Source organism: Lemur catta, chromosome 18 (assembly GCF_020740605.2).
Source record: "Lemur catta isolate mLemCat1 chromosome 18, mLemCat1.pri, whole genome shotgun sequence".
Classification (NCBI taxonomy): Eukaryota; Metazoa; Chordata; class Mammalia; order Primates; family Lemuridae; genus Lemur; species Lemur catta.
Window position 1 is genome coordinate 47,060,843 of NC_059145.1, and position 15,895 is coordinate 47,076,737.

At 40.8% G+C, this 15,895-nt stretch overlaps 1 long non-coding RNA gene across 1 annotated transcript; it reads left to right on the forward strand.

Annotated features, from left to right (window-relative positions):
- Positions 1 to 2,263: 2,263 nt before the first annotated feature.
- On the forward strand, positions 2,264 to 7,097 carry LOC123623050. The gene is made up of 3 exons (XR_006729768.1): positions 2,264 to 2,278; positions 3,766 to 3,874; positions 7,054 to 7,097. It is a non-coding gene; the product is annotated as an uncharacterized LOC123623050 (long non-coding RNA).
- Positions 7,098 to 15,895: the final 8,798 nt, after the last annotated feature.

Below are 15,895 nucleotides of genomic sequence, written 5' to 3' on the forward strand. Positions count from 1 at the left end.
AAATGAGTCACACGCGCGCGCGCACGCGCACACACACATACACACACCCACACCCACACACACACACCCACACCCACACCAAATAACTGCTTAGAATTTCTGTCCGAGTTGCCGTAATGTGAGGATTGATTCCGAGAGCAAGAGGTTTCTCCTCCCCATAAGGAGGCAGTTTGAATGGCCTCTGGTGTCGCCAGTCCGACAGAGACACCAAGGACAATCTTCAATGTTTCTTTCTCTGTAGGATGCCGAGCTCGGCCCCCTCCAGGGCGCGTTCGGAGAATGCCTTTGTAGCCCCCCAGCCACCCCACCCAGGGAGGTGCAGTCCTTGTGCCATATGCAGGGTCCAAAGAGCTGCTATTGCAGAAGTGAACCGAACGTGCATCACTGTTGAAATACTATTTAGGGAGTAGACGCTGATCTGAAAATGGTGCTTACTGAGAAAAGGTAGAGAGGGAAGAAGGGAAGGTTCTTCAGGAGTGAAGAAGAGTGAATCCAGGGTGAAGGACGGTGATGGAATAGCCTCCCTATGGCCAGCACGGCTCCGTAAACAAAAAAACTTTTGTCTAAGAAAATGGTCTTTTTCTTTCCATTTTTGTTGCATTATTACTCCAGCAAAAGCAGTAAGTGCCTTGGGTCCTTTATGAATGTGTTGCTTTTAGTCCCTATATGATCTCCTTTGTTCGAGTCAGTAACCAGGTGGTCAGCTCCCGGGAAGTGAGTGGTCCCGGGTGCATTAGGACATGGGCATCAAGGCCATGGCCTCCAATGCCTCAGCCTCTTTCTGTAGAATGTGGCACTCATTTGGCCTTGGGAGCCTTTATTTATGGGAAAATCCGTGGTTTTATCTAGACCCGACAAAAGGAACACATTGCACGAAAGCTCTAAAAGCATCTGGCACCTGCTTTGAGGTAATTCTGCTGCTGCTCTGTGGACTCCGTATTCTGAGCCTAACCCTTTCAAAAACCCAAGAATGCGTGGAGGATTCTTACAAAGGCAAAATGGAATTCGTAAGGCATATCAGAAGTTAAGCCAAGAGAGCACACATTTACTGTGCTTTCATTAGAAACATCCAAATGGGTTACCCTTCTCCGATCCGTTGTTTCTGAGGATAATCTGATAGACAGCATGCAGGAATGAATTGTCCATAAGCTTGTATAATTCATATCACATTTACTGCAGAGAAGGAAAAACAAAACACCTTCTCCAGGCATTTAATACTCTGTGGTCTGGCTGCAAAACTACCTTGTCTCTGGCACTGGACAGCCCCTGCTTGGCCACATGGCAGGTGGCTCTTTCCTCGAGCACCCAGTGCTGTCACTTGACGCTTGGGCACACGCTGTGCCTAGCCTCTCTCTCATTATGGTCTGTTTGTTGAAAGTAGGAAACTTGCTTTTACAGCGCACATAGGGCTGAGCACAATACATTACACTTGTGACCCCAGTGAATGACTTTTCCATTTCATGCCTGTTGTGTGAGAGTTTTAGATGTCACTTTGAAAACGTAAATTAAATAAGTCTCAAAATGCCACAGGCAAATCCGATGCCTCCTGTGTGAGTATAGAAGCTGGGAAACTAAGGTTTTCTGATTCATATGCTGAAATGTCCGAGTCCAGGAAATTTTTCTTGTTAATAAAATTACTGACAAATGCTTATGCTCACTTATAAACCATGTTTTACAGAACCTGCAATTCATATCCTTTTCTTCTTCCTTCCAAAAGGACACTGGAAAAGTTAATAGTGAATAAAAAAATGCAAGACAGAAAAGACTACTCATTATTAATAAAACTTGAAAGCCAATGGCCCATGTGCTAATCTTACCATAAACTGCAAATGTTTCAACATGCACATTTATGAACAGTAAGTGCTTTGGTTTTTGGCAAATATTATACAAGGGATGAGAACAGAAAAGAAGGGATCAGAATAACAGGAATATGGAGACTTCTGGGGAACAAAGCAGTGTTTTTTAGCATGTCATCGCCTTTTATAGCAAACACTGATGTTTTCTTGAATGGTCGGTCACTATACTGTGACTAAAACACTACCGTAAATAATTTGCATATGTTGAGAATATTTTATAATCCAAAGTATCCAACCAGTTGATTATGCTTAAGGAAAATTATAAAGGCTCAGAAATATTCCAACTGCAGTTTTCAAAGACTTAGAAATTTAATTCTTGCTTTTCATTGTTGCAGAAACAAGATCTTTCCTCTCACTAACCTTACATTCCTACACGTGTCCACTCTCAGAAAGGATCGCACAGGAGGCCTCACCATAGCCAGGTACTGAATTAAAGCTCAAGAGCTCTGGGTAGGATTTTATGTGACCAGAAGGTAGATGTGGTTCAGTTTACATGTAAGTCATTCATTGTAATTAGATTGTCACCAGAAATTAAAGGATCATTTTTGTAGAGGCACATAATGTTATTCCAAAATTTTAAATGAAATTAGAATAATTCTGGCATGGAGGGAAAATTCCCCCTCCTTTGAAAGGTCAAAATTAGTGTTGTATAAGCTTCAGAGCAATCTGTATTCAACAGTTTTAAACATTATGATTATCACTGAAAATCAGTGATGGGTATATGGTAAAATGGCTAAATATTTGGTACTTTTATGTCATGTTACACATGTTAGAGTTTGTTTGCCTTTAAATGTCCTGAAGGTTTTTTTCTGAGACTAATTCTGTAAAGGTGACTTCCTATTGCATGACAAATTCCAAAATACCGTTTTTTCCTTTGGAAAATATATGTATTTATCTTATAATCTCTTCTTATAACTTATTTGGAAACATTCTTGTAGATCTTAAAGTTAATTTTTAAAGGAAAATGTTGACCACTGTGTATTCTACTATCCCAATGGTAGGACAAAATTATAGAAAGATAATACTTAGAAAAAAATTGTTAATATAAAATTGTAAAATTTAATAACTATGCAACATTATCTATGCAATTATTATCTCATTGAATAAGGAATTTCCCATTTTCATCATTGGTTATATAAACCATTTGAGAAATGATATTTTTTAAGCTATTTTCTTGCTCAAAGTTTCCTTCTGGTGGTCGTAACTAATAGCAAAATCTGAACTAAAAATTATCTTGTCTAGAATCTATAAACTTTTCTGGCTCCAAATATTTACTTAATTGATATATAAGCCACCAATTTTCCTTCCCCATCAGCTATAGACATTTAAATAGACACTAATGTGGCTTCTTTTAAAATTTTTGTATTTTGTTTTAAAAATTAAAGCTGTGCTTTAAAGATTACACTTTCTAAATAAGTAGCATTTATACTTTTTGTTAGCTGCAATATGGACACAGGCTGAGAATCTCAGTTGAAAGACCCAATAGAAATGAATAGGGTAATAAAAATTAGTTGAAAATGAGTAATTCTTAGCTGATTACTTCCTACAAGCATAACTAATCCAATGTTTCGCTTCCCATGAAATAATGGTTAAGATGCTAATTGTTAAGGCTTTATTAAACTTAATTGTTATTTGTCTCAGCTGAGTTCATTAATTATTAGCCATATCGCCCCCCATTTTTGAATAGAAAAGCTTTATTTAGCGATGAGTGAGCAGGATCATGCGACAATGCCCTCCCTCCCGCCTTTCCCGGTTTCTCTCTGTCCTTTGCAGAGACTCAGATATCAGAGAGGGAAGGAGGAAGAAGAGGCTACAACGTAAAAAAATACATAGACCTTTAATATGGCATCTCATGCCCTTGGGTAGGAGAAGTGAGTGTTATAGTAATAGAAACAATTATCTTTTACAGCAAAGCTACTACTCATTTAGCGGAGTTGTTCTCCGGGTCTCACTGAAGGGGCGCAGGAATAGACACAGGCGAATCTGTGACGCTGGCATAGAATCCAGATCACGGAACTGTGAGTCCTACTTGTTTTCTTAAATGAGAGGTAAGGAAATACAGACCCAAATGTGGCCGAGTGTCAACCATGATGCCCCCAGTCCCCTCCCCTGGGGCAGAGCCACCACAAGCCCTGGGATTCCTGGCACACACTTTTGCCAGCAGCTTCCTCAGCCTGGATGATGCAGTCTGAGCCCTTCTGATCATGGCCTGTGGCTGCTTCGTTGATGGACACTTTTCAGAGGCATAAAATGACTACACTTTTTTTCACTTATAAACTCTCCCAATTCCATCTCATTATTCCTTATCATCTTCTTCTGCACCCTCATCCATCTCCCTCTTCAGTGTTCACACCCAACAGATATTTGTAGACATTTATTATGCTTTTCCCTGGTTGTCACTTAGGAGAGTTATTCATATTGAATTCATTTAACATGTCTTCATAAATCAATGCAAACAGCCCCTTAATCATTTTCATTGCTTTTCCCTAAACTCACGTCGGGTTTTTCCATGTCTTGCACACACAATTAGGAATCCAAAGGCCAAATAAATACTCTAATATATGGGCAGACCAGCCCCACGGGGAAGCTGCTATCATTTTTTCCTGCGTAAGGTGATGATGTTACGGTTGCAGTCAGTTCTAAATTTCACGAATTCCCGGAAAAGTACCTACCGTCCTTCCACATGTGAGGCTTTTAATTCCCCCAACCACACGGTTGGTTAGCTAGGCAAGAGGTTTTATTCCCAGTGTAGAGATAAGGATGCTCAAACATCAGCTAAGATTTGGGCACTATGGCAGATGTTTCTATTGGACACCAGCTCTTGAGTTCATTTGAGTTCACTTGAACATATAAAAATATACACGTTGGTCCTTTTCTAGATGATTATTTGAAACTAGGTAAATTTAACAGAACCAAAAGATTATGAAAATGACAAGTTTTTATATTACTTTTTGAAGCCAGTAATATTTGCTATAAAACAGCTGAAAGCTACATAAAAGTCAGAATAACACTAATCCCAAGAGGTTGTCACAGTTGAAGGAAACACATTTCTCCCCATTTCTGGACATATAATATTCCTTTTATTTTGAAGTTAAGTTTCCCTTTCAGTTGTCTCTTCAAGTTGCTGCTCCCACCCCGACAGGTTCCTGTGCCTGAACTCCCCCCACACACTCATCGACACACAGACACACACACTCTCACGCACTCACACACACACATACTCACACACTCACACATTCACACTGTCTTCCATACTCATGTATTCACACAATCTCTCACACTCACACACAAATTCGCACATACTCACATACACACATACAGGACCTGGGGCATGTTGCACCTCCTTTGAATATCGCAATCCCAGTTGAGAACACACAAGGAGGACAGAGAAGCCAACACTCCCCTCAGAGGAAGACAACTTGGGTTTGAATCTCAGCTTTTCCACTCACTGTGTCAACATTCATTATTAAAACACTAGTTTGACTGAGGCATCATCACCCAGTGATCTCAATTCAATTCCAAATCCTACATTACCGTAAGAGCCAACTAGTACAGACACAGAAATAACAGAAAATCAGGGAACCTAATGAATCTTTTGCAAGCTGAGGTGAGCAACATGAAATTATAATTGACCATACACAAATATGCTTATTTTTCATACCGTGAAAAAAAAATACCATCTAGCTGAATTTGTATGCATTGAAACAGAGAACATTCACCTTTCCTTTAAGGTTAGACAGTCTTCAAATAAGGATAAATTATCTGCTCCTTGACATTCTGGTAGGCCTTTGGGCTTAAATTGGACTGGCCGTGACCAGGTAAAAGAAGCAGTAAAAAAGGTGTTAATTTACCTTGAGCAATACCAGTGGTTATTGATCTTCTTTCAAACAATGATAAAAATATCTGTTGCAGTGAGAAAATTATTTTCTATACATTTGTGAGGAATAAAAATCCAACCTGATATTTTCATTCAAAAGTATCATCAACATTTTAATTTCTCTAGCACAATATATTTTAAAACTAATGTATACATGCTAAATATATTCACTGAAATTCTACCCAATTATAGTTACTCTATATAAATAGCTTTCCTTCAAAAGGGGACCTAAAACTCCCTCCAGTTGAAAGCCTAGTTTTTCTGAAATGTCTCAAATTTTAATTTGTTAATACAATGCTACAGCTGTGATAAGATTCCATGTTGATATCTGAGAAATTAATTTATATAAATAGAGTAAATTCTATTCTCTCTTCAAGACAATACAAACAAATAAATAATAAAAATTCTTTTATTTAAAGGTATGTGTGTGTTTATAAAGAGAAAAAGGTGGTAGAAATAATTTAAAAATATGTAGTATTTACACTGAAACTTAGGATGTTTAAAACATTATAAAAAACTTATCAACTTAGGCAAGGACATATTAGCTCAAATAAAATAAAATACTAAAAACGAATTCTCATTAAGCATCTACTGTACACCAGGGATGGTTCTAAGTTGGTGCTGTCCAATGTGGTAACCACCAGCCATGCCTGCTGCAGAGGAGTTGAAATGTGCTTATTTCCAACTGAAATGTGCCATAAGCATAAAGTACACACTGAATTAGGAAAACACAGTACCAAAAAGGTAAGCTATATCCATTTTTTATCTTTATTATGTGCAGAATGGTAACATATATTGAATTAAAACAAATGTCAAAATAAATTTCACTTCTTTTTCTTCCTATTGTTAATGCAGTTCCTAGAAAAATCTAAACTTCTACATGTGGCTCTCATTAAATTTCTGTGGGGCAGCGCTGTTGAAGGGCTTCACCTCATTATCTCAGTGACCCTCGTGACCACCCCATGTCCCCATTTTATGGATGACTAAACTGAGGCACAAGGAGCTTGCGTGGCCTGTCCAACATCTCTCGTGTCCTTAGGGCTGGAACTCAGCCATCCAGCACTAGATCCCATTTCCAAAGCACTTTCAATGTGCTATAACCAGCACAGTAACACCTTTAATGGTATAATTCTCTATTGCAGCACATTTCCTGCACTAGAATAACTGCAGTGCACTTGGTGGCTGAAATCAGCATCAGAGAAAACGGATCCTACTCATGCTTTGCGTTAAACATCTGTGTGGTCTCAGGATGACCCACACACAATAGCAGCACTGGACGTTGGCAGCACTGTCATACATTTAATTCCCAACCTTTCTCAGCTTCACCTCTTCCCAGGGTGATTGGCCAGAGGACGTCATTTCCCTTCAGAGCAACCTCGTGTGGACGACGGTGTGGCCTGGCCCTGTGGCCCCAACCGGACCCTCCCTGGACGCTACAGGCACGGCCCAGACCTGTGAGGCTGGCGGCAGAAATACTGCCTGGTAAGGTGCTCCCTGTCCCCCCAACCCCTGAGAAGGCCCTGGAGGGAGGGACCTGCCCCACTCACGCTGCTCCCGCACCTCTGCTGGGGACACAGACGGGCGCCGTGATCTCCAGAGCGGGGTGGGATGGCTGAGGCCAGGCCACGATGTGTTGCATCCCGACTCCTCAATCTGCTCACTTCCTTACACGCGTTGCTCCTGAGTCCTCCGCAATACACATCCTGTGTGCAGTTTCAGGAGCCGTTTTCAGAGGAAATAGACCTAAGGCAGACAGATCCGTAGTCCTTTGCCAGCAAGTGTGAGCTATTGAGTGTCGCACCTGGAACACTGTCCTCCCAGCGCAGCCTGGCTCCTCAGGGTCAGTGTTCGGATCAGCCATATCTATGGTCACTTTGTTAGACACAGTTCAAATAAAAGCCATGCAGTGTAGCTGCTCAGAGATGCCGTTGTCCTCTCCCGAGTCCCCCTTCACAGGTAATGGAAGGAAGGGAGGATTTACCTGCCCTCCTGGGGCACACCTCTCCCTGTGTGGACGACACCTTCCCGGGAGACTGAGGGTCTGAACACTTGGCCTCTTTCTCCTCTATCTGCCTCCTCTGAGAATCAGAATCACTGCTCAATTAATCACGTGCTTTGGGCCAGTTTTCCACCCTGAGAACCTAGGCCTTTCTGGTCCCTGTGGTCTTTCACATACTTTCAGCATCGTATTTGGGGGCTCTGTTAGCTCAGCGGTGGTCACAGATGACTTAGTGCCTGTCACCTCCGCTTATCGTGCAAATCGTTGTGTTTCCTCATGTGACAAATCAGGTACCGATTTCCTCCCTGATTTCGTTAAGGTCAGCAGTGTGGCCTCCCCAGGCCTGCCCGAGAGCTGTGTCCATTCCTGATTGCCATCGACTGAGCTCCGCCACGAAGTTCCCCCACCAGTCCCTTATCAGCCGGAAGGGATTTGGGTGAGTTATCCGATTTTTTCTGTTCCATTTTCAGAGTGCAATTTAGACCCAGGGAGTATACCCAGCCATCCCAGCATATTTGTCAAGAAGGAGAAACGGAATGGCCTTTCCGCTCGGGGGGTATTTTATTTAGTTTCCACAGCAGAGACGGGCTCTCTTCCTGCAGTTCCTGCGCTCACAAGATGGCACGTTGGCGCTGTGACTTTCTGCACTACTTCAAACTCACTACGCCGCATTTGAGTTGCATCTTATCTCAACTGGAGGCCACTGGGATCTTCAAATACCTGGTCCTTTTCCTAAATAAAACCAGACGTCATGCTCTGAGTATCTGCCAAGGAGGAGAAAATCAGTGGCATCGTTTCCAGTTGCTCTTAGACCTGTGCCTTTGAAGTACATGCAGATTCCACTAACTTCGGGATCTTTAGGGTCCTGAATGTTTTTGTTTTCCTTTATCTCATAGGAAGCTGATCCCCTGAGAAGTAGTTGGGGATAGCTCTAGACATGGGAAGAAAATAGATACTGGAATACTTGGTGCAGCATAGACTGGGTGATTCCAGCAAAATCCGGTCATCCTGTCATCTGGTCCTTGCTGTGATGAGTTTTAACATCGTGGCTCATGTAGTTGGTGGCAGAGTGTGTCCCCAGGATTTTAGAAACATCTGTATACATGCTAACAGTCTTCTCTGCCCTTTAACCTATGAAAGGTTCAGAAAGTCTCAGGGTCTAACCAGCCAAGGCCATTGTTATCCAGCAGGGCAGCATCACCCTTCATCCTAGTCCATAAAATAGGAACTGGAATAGTCTCGGGCCCTTTCTTGTCTCCTGTTCACCACATGTGTAACGGCTGCTTGGGTCTATTCCTCCTAAATATCTCTCAAATCTGTCAGCTTTTCTTCACTTCCTCCATAGCTACCTTAGTTTGGGCTGTTCTTACATCTAACTTAGGCTATAGGTTTCCCAACACCTAATCCATCATCCTCTCCAAAACTTTCATCACCTGCAACCACAGCATCTATCCAAAAGCCAATTTTGTTTGTGACACGCCTTCCTATCACTTACAGCCTTTGATGACCACCTATTACTCTTAGAGAAAAAGAAATCCTGAACTTCTGGTGCCTGTTTGCCTTTGGCAACATCTGGTATCACGGGTATCACATGTGGTACACGGCGTTGCTCTAGCACCACATGCGCTACGGCAAGGCCGGTCCTCTTCGAACCCAGAGCACCCCATGCTCACGTCCACGTGGGCCGTTCTTCCTCTGGACTTACCTTCCTGATACTCTTACCTGGTTACTGCCTGTTTGTCCTTCAGATTTTAGGGAAGATGTATGTCTAGGGAAACTTTTCCTGCCTTGGTATGTTTCCTCCATGACTATACAATTCCATACAGCAATCATGATTTACCTTGAAAGCGTTTGTCTGAGTTCGTGATCCTACATCCTGAGAGTAACTACATGGTCAGCGTCAGTGCCCTCTGGGCTGCATTCCTCATGGGAACAGGTTGCCAGTCTGGCCCGACAGATGGGCACTTCTCTTTTGTAGAGTTTCTGTAAAGTCATGTACACTTGCTTTGTAAACACTTTTTGACTGAATGAATGAGGGAAACCACGGCAAGAACACCTCCTAAACAAACCATAGTCGTTTTTACATGTCTTCTTAGAGAGTATCTAAGACAGTCTGTATTTGTTCTGCCCCGACAAGATACCATAGACTGGGTGGCTTAAACAACAGAAATTTATTTCTCACACTTAGGTGGCTTCATCGCGCAATGGATAGCGCATTGGACTTCCATTTCCCACACTTCTGGAAGCTGGGAAGTCCAGGACCCAGGTGCAGGTACTAATCCCATGATGTGGACTCCACCCTTGCAACCTCATCTAGACCTAGTTACCTCTGAAAGGCCCCACCTCCAAATGTCATCCTATTAGGTGTGAGGGTTAAGGCTTCTACATATGATTTTGGAGGGACAGAGTTCAGTCCATAACAGCCCAGTGATGTGTCTCTTGACATCTGCTTTCCTATGTAGCTGCATTAACTTCTTACTGTCTTAAGTTTTCTATATTATTATATAAATATTTAAGCAAAATACGATATTGGTAAAGAAGATGAGGTGTAATCAATCAGAGAATGAAAGAAATGAACTTTGAAATCTGTACTTGAAGTTGCTTACTTTTGCAGTTTTGCTTTTGAGTAGGAAAACTGAACTCAAATCTTAGGTCACGAAGTCATTAACTCAGTGATGTATCGTACGTTCCCGCTTTGTCCTTAATGCAGCATCTCAAGTCCTCCAGTGTACATTCCCAGTGTCCTCCCAGACATTAATGCATGATGATGAATAATTCATTCTCCTGCATTAACCTCGATGGGGTCTTCACTTTTAAAATCTCAACTTCACTGCCTCTAACCCAAGAGAGCATGCTTTTCATGGCATCCTAAACAGAAGATGTCACCTGCATAAGGCTAACAGATAACCAAGTGGCCGGCACACAGTAGGCCCTAAATAAATATTTAAATTAAATAATTAGCTTCCCCATGCTTCAGCAAACTGTTCCTAAACGTTTTATTCAGGAGTGTCTGGAGGACTTGATTCTGGCCATGAGAAGGAACAAAACCCTGCTGAGACCAGCACTGGCTCTTTTGCTTTCTTGATATGAAGCAGAGGTGAGATTGGCAAAGCTTCCTGCCTTGAACACAAAAAAGATGCCTGAAAGTGTCATGACCGTGATGGGACCAGGTAGCAGATGATACACAGGGAAGACCAAGGGTATCCGGAAGTCTGTGGCAGTCACACCACCAAGCTGCTGAAGCAGTGGTGACCTCCTCTAGGCCTCTTGGGAGATGCTCTTAGGGACTCATGTATTCCTAACAGAGACAGTCCTTCATTCAGACACTAAAATGGCATAAGAAAAAAAGCTGGCACAATTTAAAAACCTTATTAGTAACCTTGTTCACAAATAGCATTAAAAAGAAATATGTAAAAAAAAATAAGCATTCAAAAAATACTTTGATCTGACTGCTTTAAAAAAGGCATTGTCATCAAGTATGAAAAGAGTATGGAAATGTTAATGGCAATAGTAGCAATCTATTTTTAATGTCTGTGTTACATCTAAAATGATTTATCATTTATTAGCAAAGCAAGGCTAAGTTCATAATGAAGATAATGCACGTATTAATCATTAAGTGTTAGCAGTAATCAATTCCCTATAAAAACTCTTTCTGCCTTCCTAATCGAGCATGTCCATCCTGATTCTTGTAAAATCCCTCACTTTTTTTCTTCTTAAGCAGATATTTAAAGAAACAGTTAATCCTAGAGACCCGTGGCAGCTCTGTTATGTTCTGAAGAAGTGTGATTAAGGTAGCATGGCCACAAAATTACCAGAATGTCTGCGATTCATTTGAAATTTTTTATTAGGGAGATTATAGTTGATGACCTCTATAACTGCAATACTTGAGCCTCTCATCAAAGCAACTTTCAAAACTATGATGGAAAACTAGAAATCAAAGTCAGAATGACACGTATGACACTGAGTTTTATGACACAATTCCAAACAGGAAGTGAACAATTAAAATGGTGAGTGATGATAGTTGTTACGGCATTTTTGGCTTAGGGGCAAACATAAGTTTCAAAATGTCTGCACTGAAGATTTGTTATATTCCAGTTTTCCTAGTGCTGGCGTTATAGTTTATGGAAGAAATTATAAACTCATAGAAGTGAAATACAGAGGGAGATTTCCAGTGTAAACCCAAACCATTTAGATGGTTGAATATATTGATAGCTAAGCTGGAAAGGGAAGAAAGAATTTCTGCTCCTTGGAGAACTATGGTCAGTGGTAATAACTCAAGTTCAAATGCTTTACGAGTGCATCATGGGGGCAAGACAGCCTTGATGAGATAAAGAGAATCCTGACCTTGAAGGGTCTGGGAATGAATTGCAACCATGGTCGTTGCTTTTTGGTAGTTAACTCCTCTGAACCTCTTTGCTCTTGGAGGCAGCAAAGCTCAGTGGATTAGAATTTAACCTTCAGAGTCAGATATTCCTGCTCTTCACTTAGGAGTTTGTATCAGCAGCAACTTCACTGAATGTGTGTAATCTTCCAACTCCTGTGTTAAAGCGGGTAGTGAGGTCTGCCACAGTGTGGCCGTGATGGGGGAACCTGGCAATGACCTGGAGTACCGACCACAGTCAGCAACCACAGGGAACCCGTGAGAGTAGCCGAAATGTAAAGAGATTGCAGGTGGAGCATGATTCTGTTCAACTGAAAGTGAAGGTCATTAGCATTTATAGTACACTAATGTTAGCTGTCTAAGTTTGTTTTTATTGCATGCATGAAGACACTACAGCATGCACTAAGATTTCCAGAACACCTTTCAGATCTCAAGGTGCATCATCTGTGAACAGGGAGAACAAAGAGCTGTGGATACATCACTAGGATCATTTCTGAAGGACAAGAGCAGAGACATTGTTAGGTGAGATGAGATTTCATGGACAGAATTTCCATAGCCCAGCAGACCAGGAAGAATGGAAACTGAAGGAAATGGTGTGCACGAAGACCTGCAGGTACGAAGGACCGGTCTAGACAGGGTGAATTGTTTGTGACAGAGAGTCTATGAGAGAACAGGGCATAAAAATAGGAAATTTAAGCTGAGACAAGAGTGTCAATGTTCACGACCTTGCTACTGAAAATCCGTATTATGTGTTGTTTTCTTGTCCTAAGCAGAAAATAAATAGAAGCAAATATCACTTGAGCTCTGGTGTGTCACAGAGAGAAAACACATGACTGACTCAGGGACATTTGGTTGAAAACTTAGCTCTACTTCATATTAACTGTGATTTTGGACAAATAATTTGGACATTACAATCTGCAATTACCTCATTTACAAAAAGAGGAGTAAACTTGCCACACAGAAGCATGATGAGGATTAAATGAATTAGTAAGTGTAAAACATCTAGCAGAACGCAGTGACATGTAGTATGTGTTCAGTGAACATTAGTTCCAATTTATTTCATTTAGCAAGGTTATACATCATTCAATTGCAATGTAAATCTAATATTTGGATTAGGATATGAACAAAATCTTTTCAAACAATGAATTAAAGATGTTTACTCGGGTTTAAGATATCATGTATTTATCAGTGTAAGTTCTAGAAAACATTTAATGGAATAATTACACGTTAAAGGTGTTCTTTACTGTATTTCTTCCTGATTGAACTAATTAGTATTTGAGTACTGGTGTTCAACGTAGACTGCAATAATTTAAAAATATCACTTTGACACTCAGCTTTGCTTTTGTTGGTTCAAAGGTGGAAGTGTTATGGGACTGAAGAGCTGTTGGCTATTTAATGGCCAATATGTTCTAAAGTGAAAAAATATATATATTTTGAGTTCCCAAATAGGTTTCTATGAAAAGGATGTCTTAGTCCATTACGGCTGCTACAACAAATATCACAGACTGGGTGGCTTAAACAACAAAAACATTTCTCACAATTCTGGAGCCTGAATTAGAGGAAAGCTCTGACACACCCAGTGTCTAGTGAGGGATCTCTTCCTGGTTTTCAGATGACCATGTTTTTAGTGTGTTCTCATATGGTGCAGGGAGTTCAGGGAGAGGAAGCAAGGTCTCGCCTTTTCCTTCTTATACGGACACGAATCCCATTGTGAGGGCTCTGCTCTCACCACCTAATCACCTCTCAAAGGCCCACCTCCTAATACCATCCCCTTGGGGTTTAGGGTTCCAACATATGAATTTCGGAGGGACCCAGCCCTTCTGTCCATAATTAGGGGTTACCCTTATGCTTAGTATTTTGATGGTGATACGACATTGTATTAATTTTAGACAAGCAGATGATTAGCTTCAATAATTCAAGATAAAGAAATGATGTAAGAAAACAGCCTATAATACTAAATTCTTACACATTTATCTGGTTAGGTAACAGTCTACTAGTTAGTAATTTTTTTTCAAATGAGGGACCTGTTTTTAATGGTGTCAATATTTAAGTTACCTGAAAAAAAATCTAAAATAATGAAAAAAGGCAATGAACCATGTTTTTTTATTTTAATTATTATAAAAAGCTTAAGTGGCAAATTGAGATGCCTGAACTAATGGGTAGAACAGGTGTACCTGTGCTGTGGAGAAGGAGGTAAAAAGGAAAAAATGAAGAGTGTCTAATGTCAATTATGTTTTTGAAAAATGAAATCCATTTCAAAAAAAGCAATTTGGCATCATATATGTTGACTGTAGTTAGCATCCATCAAAAATAAAATAAAAACAAAGACAGCAAATACATCACTACAATAGGCAAAAGTCAGTGCAGCCCCACGAAGCACAGTTTACTGGCAGCTCAAGCTTGAGATTTTATGTCCCTTGAAGTCAACCTTGCTTGACTCATTGGCACAGAGTAAGATTCATCCGAGTGATTATTTTTGAAGTAACAGGAGCAGTGGGACAAAAGCTGCCCTCGATAAATAATGCAATGAGTTTAAGTGTTACTTCTGTAAGCCTTCGAAGGAAGGTCTGAAAAAATGTACTTAAATGCTTAGGCCAAAGGTTATAATCTCTACTTGGATGTGCCAGCTTAGCAGAAAAGTTAAATGGTGGCATTTGGTCTCTTGAGAGAGAGACAGAAAGAGAGAGGGAGGCAGAGGTGGAGAAGAGGGTTGAGAGAACAGGCTAAGGTAGAAACACACAGACAGACTTGCTCTCTTGCATCTCTGCCTTTGCCATGGGAAGAATGTGGAGACTAGCTCTCTGATTCCAGAGGGAGGACGAGATGCTTGGGACGGAGCTGAAACACCCAGTGGAGGCCAGGTGTGTTCAGTGGATTCATTACTAAGACCAGGTGCACTGCAGAGCCCCGTCAAGATAGCAGAGTCTCCCCACCAAGCCCAATGTGTCCTTTGAACCTTAGCGGACGCAGAGATCTGTGACAATATGTGATTGTTTTAAGCAGTGAAATGTATGGAAGATTTGTTAAATGGCATGCTATGGCAATAGCTAACTGGCCCATAGGTAAATGTCCAATACCATGAGATTAATTAGAAATTTGGGTGGGTCTGTAAGTTGTATAATATAAAATGCATAAATGAAATGCATCATTTAATTTAATACAAAAATTGAAATATTTAATAGCATGTGAGAAATGAACATTATATATTATATATTTTGACATCTAATATGATATATAAAAATAAGATATTTCAAAATAACCAGGTAATTTGATTTTAATTTTCTGAAAATAATACATATATATATAAAGACACATAAATGGTAAAAATTAAATAAATGTACTCAACACAAATAAAAATCATTCAAAATAAAGCTTGAATAAGGCTCTTGGATCAATACCATTTCATCACTTTTTTTTTTTTTTTTTTTTTTTTTGAGACAGAGTGTCACTTTGTTGCCCTGGCTAGAGTGAGTGCCGTGGCGTCAGCCTAGCTCACAGCAACTTCAAATTCCTGGGCTTAAGTAATCCTACTGCCTCAGCCTCCCGAGTAGCTGGGACTACAGGCATGCACCACCATGCCCGGCTAATTTTTTCTATATATATTTTAGTTGGCCAGATAATTTCTTTCTATTTTTAGTAGAGACGGGGTCTCACTCTTGCTCAGGCTGGTCTCAAACTCCTGACCTCGAGTGATCCACCCGCCTCAGCCTCCCAGAGTGCTAGGATTACAGGCGTGAGCCACCGCGCCTGGCCATTTCATCACTTTTTAAAAAAACAGTGTA